The following is a 9,458-nucleotide window of genomic DNA, read 5'->3' on the forward strand; positions in this document are numbered from 1 at the left end:
GAACTCAAGCCAGATATTGAAGTATCCAAAGTAAAACCTACAAAACTGAATATAGGGAAACAAAGATATCAATTTATAAAGCAGTCAACTACAAAGCAAAAAGAGGGAATGGTGTAGATACAGAACTTCCAAATGGGAAGGAAATCAAGTAGATTTTGAGATAAAACTGGCTGTCTTAAATGGGGGGAGAATGAATAAATTAAAGGGTAACCTCAAAGAAAATGAGTACACTTTCACTTCAAACCAAGTAAAAGGAAATCTGAAAGATTTAGTAAACACCAAAACAACAGCAATGAAGAAAATGAAAAGAAAGCCCCCAACAAAATCAACTCAGTGTGGACATTTCTGTGGAACAAAGAAACTAGCAACATTACAAAGAAGCACAAAGAAACATGACAGCAATCAATTCATGCCTATCAATAATTAAACTGAATGTAAATGGAGTCAGTGCACTGGTCAAGAGACAGAAAGTTATAGAATGGGTACAAACTTTGGTACGTACACACAATGGAATATATTACGTGATATTGAAGACTAATGTTGAATCTGCAAAGCACCTCATAACATGGATGAACTTAGAGGGTATTCTGCTAAGTGAAATCAGTCAATCACAAAAGGACAAATATTGTATGAGACCACTGTTGTACAAACTTAAGAACAGGTTTTCTTGTAAAAAGAAACATTCTGTGATAGTTACCATAGATAGGAGGAAAGGGTAGATATATGGTAACTTGGGTGATGGGGAAGGTAATATACAACAAGAAGGAGGTTGCACAAGAAAGATGAAGGTAGTGGAAGACACAGGGCGTAGTGCCAGGGTTAAAGTGAAGAGAGATGAATACTGTTAACTGATAGTACATGGAAGAGATTGCAATCATTGTAATGACATGAAGTGTATGATTTGTTGAATGTAGGACTCAGGATCTGTTCTGTAAACCTCCACTGAATTCACAATAAAATTTTAAGAAAAAGAAAAGAAAAAAAAAAGGGATGTCAGAAGAGACTCTGAAACTTACTCTTGAATATAACTAAAGCAATTGGAAGACACGATGAAGCAAAAGAATTGAATAAAAAATTTCAAAGGAAGCTCAAGAAGACAAAGTAAAATACTATTATGAAATGTACAAAAACCTAGAGTTAGAAAACCAAAAAGGAAGAACATGTTAGGCATTTCTCAAGCTGAAAAAATTGAAGAAACAAATTTAAGCCTCAAGCTGCAATATTGAAGAATGCTATGGCTGCAGGTTAATGAGTTGGACCACAAGGTCAGCAGTTCAAACCCACCAGCTACTCCTTAGGAATTCTATACAGGGTCGCTATGGGTGGGAATCGACTCAAGGGCACTTAATAACAACAACATGGGCAACATATTGAATGACACATGGAGCAGCAAAAGAAGATGGAAGGAGTACACCGAGTCACTGCACCAAAAAGAATGGGTGGGTGGTCAATCATTTTAGGAGGCAGCATCTGATCAAAAACAATGGTAATAAAGGAAGAAGTCCAAGCAGCACAGAGGGTATTGGTGGAATACCAATTAAAAAGTTTCAGTAAACAGATGCAGTACTGGAGGTACTCACTTGTTTCATTTGTTAAGTTCATTGATTCTTTCTGCTTTGCTTTAGATATGTATACCATGGCTTGCCTTTTCCTGTGTTACCACTTTTTGAGATGTAAACCAGTAAAAATGGATCAAACTCATCAATAAGCTCAAGTAAAATTCTACTTTGTGGTGACCTAAATGCTTCATTTCTTCCTCGAACAGAGAGTCCACATTCAGCGATTGTTATAGTATCAACAATGCATTGCAAAACAGCTTTCCAATCAATGCTGACGTTCTTCACTAATTTGTTTCCAGTTCATGAGTTAAGCCAAAATCATCTCTTTGATTTAAATATGACAACATGTTTATCAATCATATTCAAGTTATATCAACTGCTAAATCCATCTGTAGCAAATTGAGATTTAAATAATTTAGATTTGAATAGTTTTCAAACAAAACAAGGTACAGAGCCGACTGATGGTAAATACAGTAGCCACTTTTGCACCTTAGAAAGATATTCTTACTACAGAACCTCATTTGTTTACCATCCAAAAATTTTGGATATGAACTTACAAATGGTCCACTGAAATATTGACAATTACTTGACCCTCTTGTTGACCAGGACATGTATAAGAGCACATCCTTATGTTTGTATCCTGGCAAGCAGCATTGTTGGCTCTCCTGGTTGGAGTTACTGGATCAGCAGGGAAAGACAGTTCTCTCAAAATGGATCAGATACTGTTATATATTGATATAACCCGTCCTTGTCTGGCTGCATATTGGGTGAATGTAGCAAGAAATAGAGTAAATAGCCCACCCACTTCTTATTTATTAGAAAGAAATCATAAACTCCCAGGAGACCTGCTAAAATAAGGAATTTCAATTATATGAGAGGAGACTATAGGAGACAGAGGTCAATGAAGGTGTTTAAGTGGTGGTGGTGGTTATGTGTCGTGGAGTCAGCCCTTTATGGGAGCAGAAAGCCTCCTCTTTCTCCCTCGGAACAACTGGTAGTTTCGAACTGCTGGCCTTGCGGCTCACAGCCCAATTTGTAACCACTATGCTACCAGAGCTCCTTAAGGTGTTGAAGTAGTAGGGGCCACATAGCTTAAACAACTTTGTGGCGGGCACCTTCATGACCCTGCCTTCATGAATTTTGTTTCATGGTATCAATTTCATTTAGTGCCTTGCCAGTTCCCTTCCACTGAGGTGCTTGCTTTTCCTTGTGCTCTGTCTGCTTGCAATCTTTGGGTCTTTAAACAACTGTTGTTAAATGCTGCTGTTGAGTTGATTCTGACTCATAGTGACCCTATATCAGGTTTCTGAGGAGCAGCTGGTAAGTTTGAACCATTGACCTTGTAGTTCAAACTGACCTTGCACTGCTTATACTCCAGTGCCACACCAGGATTCCAACTAGTGTTCCTGTTTTGTTGATGCCCTGCACACATGGTTACCTTGCTTATTGGGTAATCTGCCTCCCTCACACTCCCCATCCCCATCTAGGGGACTTGAAACTAAACTTTCAGCCAGTTGTGAGCACATTAACTATTTGCACCACCCAGAACACCCCAGAAAATTTAGATTACCATTTATTAAGGCAGTTACTTAGTCCTTGATACTACCTCCCATAAAGCCCTCCACTCGACTACAGAGAACTCCTGGACACTGAAAACAGGTCAGAAATAAAGAATTATTTTTCAAACTGGCTTTACTGAGTTAACCAGGGATACGAAAATATTCAACTAAAGCATTTCCCTTATATTTTAGGTATTGAAATATGTACTCAAATGGCATTCTCTGAAGAAAACGGAGAGAGGAACCCAGTGGGATTATGGTGAAAAGTTGAAGTCCACCAACTATTCCAAAAGAGGACTGCTGTGGTCTGGAAAAAAGAATGGAAAAATCCTTGTAGTTCCTAACAAGTCAAAACAGTGGAGCGTGGCCTTGTCAAGTACAAATAAAACTTGGGTGGTAAGAGAAAAAAGCAAAGGAATGCTTTCATAGTTGCATTTTTCTCCCTTACCTAAACAGAAAAATTTATGGTTATACTTTCTTCTAATTGTTGTACTTCTTTGGTAATTTTTACTCTAAGGAATTGCTTTAAAAGGTCATATAATCATTTCTTTTCTATTTTTCTTATTTCTTTTTTATTTTAAATAAAAGAGAAGATATGTCCATAATTAAAATAAAATTTATTCTTTAGTGGAGGATGACAGGGTATATGAAAGCAATGGAATCTCAGAGTGAGTGATCTCTCACACAATCTTCAGAATTTATGTCCCTGCAGTGGTTGGTTGTTGTTGTTGTTGTTAAGTGCCATTGAGTCGGGTCCGACCCATAGCGACCCTGTACAGGGTTTCCTAGGGTGTAAATCTTTACGGGAGTAGAAAGCCTCGTGCCCTTTATAGTCACAAAGCTGTTGTTACAGCCCACACTTGACTTGTCTTTTTTAAAATGTTATACTATCTTGTGACTCGACATAGCTGGGATTATATCATGAAGAATAGCAACAGTTTGTGGTCTCAGCCCATCAATTAAGTATGTCTAAAACCAATGGACCATATTTGTAGCATATCTGGCTATGATGAAGGAGTGGTAGTGGCATAGTGGGCTAAGCATTGGACTGCTAACTACAAGTAGATTAAGCAATGATTGACAGTTCAAATCCACCAGCTGCTCTGCAGGAAAAAGAATGAGGTTTTCTGCTTCTGTAAAGATTTACAGGCTTAGAAACTCTAGGGCGCAGTTCTGCTCTGCCCTAAAAAGTCAGAATTGATTTGACTTTTTTTTGTTGTTGTTGTTTTTGCTTTTTGTTTGGTTTTGACTATCTTGACTATTAGGTAGCATCCTGACTTTGGGATTTGGGAAAGGCAGAAGTCCTTGATGTCAGCCCCAAGTCTCTGGTGAATGCCAGTTCTTTCTTATGCACTATTGTTGTTGTTGTTGTTAAGTGCCGTGGAGTTGGTTCCAACCCATAGCGACCCTGTACAGGGTTTCTGAGACTGTAAATCTTTATGGGAACAGAAAGCCTCATCTTTCTCCCATGGAACAGCTGGTAGTTCATGGAACAGCTGACCATGAGATTAGCAGCCAGATTCGTAACCACTGCGCTTACACCTAAAAATTCAGAACAGATAGTCCCCTTGTGTTGGACACATGCCTTATTAATACCTATGGATATTTATTAGTATCATTCTTGCTCACCCCCACCCCCACCCCATATACACACTGTGTGTATCCTCTCTTCTGTAGTGCCTGTTTGCACTACTAGGAGAATGAGGAATGATGGCCATCCCCAGGAACTGAACACTTGTAATGTGTGAGAGTTTTCCAGCTACCAATCATATTGTGGTATATTATAAATTGCTCATAGATTGAATGGAGAGGATTAATAAGGGAAATTAGACTGTTGTGACTATGAAAGGGTGCCCACTTGGTCTACATTGACATCTGAAGTTGGGGGCTTTTCATAAATATGGGCAGGTGTTGGAGTTCTGGCTTGCCGGTGGTCTCTGTTGACACTGCCACTGCCATTGTTACTGATGAAAGCTGATTCTCTAGCCCTCCTCTGATATGACTACAGAGGGAAAGGGGAGGGAGGTCATCTTATTGCAGAGTAGGGGTGGACACCCAGGCTCCCCATATGGTCTCCACGGACATCATGGAGTGTAGGAAGCGTTATTACTGGCCAGTAGGATGAAAGCCTTGACTCCCTACTTGCCCTTCGCTGACACCACCCCATCAGAAAGGGAGGAGATCCTCATTGCAGCCTCATGAGAGTGTAAGTCTAGGTTCTCCACTCAGTTTTGTTGGCATGAATGGAGGTGGGACCACAATTTTTCTATGCGTTTGGCTGGAGTAGAGCATTTCTTATTTCAAAGCTTTCTGTCTTCCTAAACCACCTTTTCCCCAGTCCTTTCCTGGAGAGAGCAGGCTTTTGTTGAGGGCATTTTGTATGTGCCCCTGTTGGTGATTCAGGGTTGCTAACTTTTTCAGTTCTAAGTCTGAGATATAAGTCAAAAAGTAAATCCAGGGAACTCATCTGTGAAAGAGAAACACATTTCTCTTTCTATATTTTCACCATTATTTTGGGTTTTCTGAAATTTGCAACTGTTTCAGATTAAACCTAATTAATGCAATAAGAAGAAGCGTGGTTTTTATTTTTAACTCAATGATAAACCATTGAAGTTTTAAGCAGGGCAGTAATATTATTTGATTTACACTTTCTCAAGATCACTGTGAGGAGAATAGATTAGATTGAGGTAAGAGTGGACGCAGAAAGATAAGTTAGGAGACAGTATTGAGAGACCAGGCAAGAGAGAGTGGTTGCTGAGTAAGACTGAAGGCCAAGGGAGTGAAGAACAGTTCACATTTTCAGGGTAGAATAGATTGATGGATTTAGGGAGGAGACGGTGATAGAAGAAGAAACAAACCTGACTCCTAGGTTTCTGCCCGGTGCTCACATCCCACAGCTTTGCAGGCAAGTCATCTGACCCTGTACAGAGAAGTCCATCCTTGCAGTAAAGTGCATACACTCCGGCACTGTGTCCAATTAATGAGGAGGTCTCGAAGGCTTCATTGTCCTTAAATTGCTTCATTTTCAAAATAGCCTTCAAATAAACCTTCTTCCAGTGAAAAGCGTCCTGAAAAGAATCATCTATCTGCCAGCCCAAATTTATACATAAGAGTTGGCACGTTATCACCTTATTCCACCGTTTAGAGACGAGGCAGCATGTGAGTAAAGTCTGAGGATCAAGCCATTTTAATAAATAAAAGCTGAGCTCCAAGGGAAGGAGTTTGAGGAAGTCCTGCTTGAGGAGCGTCTCCAGGTTATTGGAGAGATGCCTAACTGAGCTGGACTGCCCCACTCAGACTAATCAGGTGATCCAGAGTTTCATTTTTCTGCAAGCCCGTCAGAGAAAGAAATGTAACAGAAATGTTATCAAGCCATGCCTCAAAGTCCTTTCTCTCCATAAAGTTATGGAAAAATTTACCTGAGCGAGCTCCTCGGGGCCCAGAACCTCGCTCTGGGCAAACACCGACGGCACATACTCGGGCCACCAGAGCTTCGCAGCAGCCGGGTCAACTTTGCAGAAGCCAGGTCCGATCCGCATCCATGGCGCCTGGACCAGCGGCCGCAGCTCAGGGTCCATAACCTCACCAGTCCATGGTATTTTTAATATCTTCCTTATTAAAAGGTCTTTCTTATTGTAAAGATTTCACATGCATATGAAGCGATTTAAAATATCATGGCTTGTGAGGCCTCGATGCAGGAAGAACGCGCGGCCCTAGCATCAAGCAGTAAACCTCTATGTGCCAGCTGGGCCCCAGCACGTGCCTAGAGCCAGGATCTAACCTACCAGATGGCTGCCCAGGACCCTGGAGGCATTAGCCCTCTCTAGCAAATGGTGGCTTTGGGGGCTGGAGCTGTGGTCACCTCCCTCTTCATGACCCCTCTGGACCTGGTGAAGGTGCGCTTGCAGGCCCACCACCCCTCAGTGGCCGGCGAAATGACGCCTCCCTCTAGACTCTGCTGCATATCCTACACCAAATGTGATGTCTGCTGTCTTTGTCCAGGCTTTGCTGGCTTTCCGGAGATGGGAGCCACCACCTGTCTACTGGCTCCAGGACCCTGTCATCCTAATGTCCCCTCCCCTCCCCTAGAACCCTCCTCTATCCAGCTCACAAGAAAGTGCCTCCTTGTCCTGCAATGGAGACTGGAGCCCCTTTACCTGTGCCCAAACAGTGTCCGTTGTGCCGCCTGGTTTCAGGATTCCACCCACTTCATTGGCATCATGGATGCCCTTGTGAAGATTGTGCAGCACTAGGGCACCAGGATCCTGAGGAGCGAACTCCTGGTCATTCTGGTGATGACTGTGCCAGCCACTGCTATCTACTTCACCGCCTATGACCAATTCAAGACTTTCCTGTGTGGACAAACAAGCCTTGACCTCTGACCTCTATGCACCCATGGTGGCTGGCACTCTGGCCAGCTTGGGCCCTGTGACTGTGGTCAGCCCCCTGGAACTGGTAGAGCAAAGTTGCAGGCTCAATATGTGTCTTACCATGAGCTGGGCATCTCTGTGCAGGCCAAGGTGGCTGGTGCTCCCTGTGGTTGGGCTGGGGGCCCACTGCCCTTTGGGATGTTCCCTTCTCAGCCCTCTCTATTGGTTCAACTACAATCTAGTGAAGAGATGGCTGAGCGGGCCCAGACCAAAATACTGGACCTCATGGGCATCAGCTTTGTGGCTGGCAGCGTCTCGGGGATCATGGCGGCTATCCAGACTCTGCCTTTCGTCTTGCTAAAGACAGTGCCAGGTTGCACTGGGAGCAATGGGGGCTATGAGAGTTAGACCCCCCATATGTGAACTCTACCTTGCTGCTGCTGCAGAGGATCCTGGCTGAATCAGGCAATAAAGGGACTCGTTACCAGCTTCTTCCTGAGAATCATCAAGGCTGCCCCCTCCTGTGCCATCATGATCAACACTTATGAGTTCGGTAAAGCTTCTTCCAGAAGCTCAACCAGGAACAACTACAGGATCCTTGAAAGGGGCCAAGAGCTAAAGAACCCCATCTCTTCCAGGGATGGAGTGCAGGGGCTGGAGAGACTGAACCAAGTGCCTTTTCCTCAGCACTGAGGAGTAGGGCCCTGCTTCCCTACCCACCTCTGGGCCCTCAGGCCCCATTCAGATATGGCTCTTCCTGCTGCTCCTCACTCTGATGACTCAAGCATTCTCACTTACCCACTCCCAAGTTCAAGACCAAATCTGCTACCTGCTCACACCCTTGTTTCCATGTATGTTTGCTGTAACTGGGTTTGCCTCCAGGAGTCAAAACCCCTGGATCTGCCTCAGTCTCCCCTACCTCCATTAATTCCTGAAGTCTAAAGATAAAAAAAAGGAAAATATAATAGCTTGGGTCAGGTGCTTCTAGTACTCAAATTGATATCTTTGCTCTTCAACACTTACTTTAAGAAGGTCTTATATAGCAGATTTGCCTAATGCAATACATCATTTGATATCTTGACTGCTGCTTGCATGAGTGTTGATTGTGGATCCAAGAAAAATGAAGTCTTTGACAACTTCTATCCTTTCTCCACTTATTATGATGTTATTTATTGATCCATTTGTGAGAATTTTTGTTTTCTTCACGTTGAGGCACAATCCATAATGAAGGTGATAATATTTGGTCTTCATCAGTGAATATTTCAAATCCTCTTTCCTTTCAGCAAGGCAGGTTGTATCATCTGCATATCACAGATTGTAAATGAGTCTTCTTCAATCTTGATTGCCACATTCTTCTTCATATAATCGAGCTTCTCAGATTATTTGTTCAGCATACAGATTGAATAAGTATGTTAAAAGAATACAACCCTGGCGTATACCTTCTTGATTTTAAAACTTTCAGTGTCCCTTTGTTCTGTTTAAACCATTGTCTATGTACAGATTCCTCATGAGCACAATTAAGTTCCAGAATATCCATTCTTTGCAATGTTATCCATAGTTTGTCATGATCCACACAGTTGAATGCCTTTGCATAGTCAACAAAGCGCAAGTAAACATCTTTCTGCTTTCAACCAAGATCCATCTGACGTCAGCAATGATATCTCTCATTCCACATCTCTTCTGAATCTGGCTTGAATTTCAGACAGTTTCCTGCCTATATACTGTTGCAGCTGCTTTTGAATTATCTTCAGGAATATTTTACTTACATGTGATATTAATGATATTGTTTGATGATTTCCATATTCAGTTGAGTCACCTTTCCTTGGATTGGGCACAAATATGGATCTCTTCCAGTCAGTTGACAAGCTAGCTATCTTCCAAATTTCATGGCATAGATGAGTGAGCACCTCCAATGCTGCATCAGTTTGTTAAAAGATTTCAATTTGTATTCCATCAACTCCTGGAGCCTT

The 9,458-nt window shown here is 42.2% G+C and overlaps 2 pseudogenes; one reads left to right on the forward strand and one right to left on the reverse strand.

Moving 5' to 3' along the window:
• Window positions 1-4,958: 4,958 nt before the first annotated feature.
• Window positions 4,959-6,517, reverse strand: LOC102823868 (annotated as a pseudogene).
• Window positions 6,518-6,906: 389 nt separating this feature from the next.
• Window positions 6,907-8,090, forward strand: LOC102824248 (annotated as a pseudogene).
• Window positions 8,091-9,458: the final 1,368 nt, after the last annotated feature.

The sequence above is a fragment of the Chrysochloris asiatica genome, unplaced genomic scaffold, assembly GCF_000296735.1.
Source record: "Chrysochloris asiatica unplaced genomic scaffold, ChrAsi1.0 scaffold00129, whole genome shotgun sequence".
In the NCBI taxonomy this organism is placed as follows: domain Eukaryota; kingdom Metazoa; phylum Chordata; class Mammalia; order Afrosoricida; family Chrysochloridae; genus Chrysochloris; species Chrysochloris asiatica.